Raw genomic sequence first — 551 nt, 5'->3', positions numbered from 1 at the left:
TCTCATCCTCCAAAACCCTTTTCGGCCACTTATTCCTCCTCCCCCTCCTCCTCTTCTTCTTCTCAATCTCCTTGCAGCGTTCCTTCTTCACCTCCTCTCCCCTACGACCTCTCTCCCTCCTCCTTCCCTCTCCTCCTCTCCCTCCTCCTTCCCTCCCCCCCTTTCCCGCTCCCCCTTCCCTCCTCTTTCCCTCCTCCCCTCCCCTCTTTCCAATTCCGTCCAACTCCTCCCCATCCCCTTTCCTCCCCTCCCTTCCCCTCCCTCCCTCCCCTCCCCTCCCATCCCATCCCATCCCATCCCATCCCCTTCCCTCCTCTTTCCCACCTCCTCCCCTCGCCTTACCCTCTCCTTACTCCTCCTTCCTTCCCGTCTCCTTCCCTCACTCGCTCCCTCTCTTTCTCCCCCCCCCCTTCTTCCTCCTCTCCCTGGCCCTCCTTCAGCTCACCTCGCTAAGTTGAGCTTAAAGATAAAGGGCCTCGAGGAGAAGTAGCCATCTTGGTAAGCGTTTGTATCTGAAGGAGAAATTTTCATGCAGTCTGGAGACGGCGGTC

This window comes from Penaeus monodon, chromosome 30 (assembly GCF_015228065.2).
Source record: "Penaeus monodon isolate SGIC_2016 chromosome 30, NSTDA_Pmon_1, whole genome shotgun sequence".
Taxonomy (NCBI): domain Eukaryota; kingdom Metazoa; phylum Arthropoda; class Malacostraca; order Decapoda; family Penaeidae; genus Penaeus; species Penaeus monodon.
Note: the sequence above shows the minus strand (reverse complement) of the source record.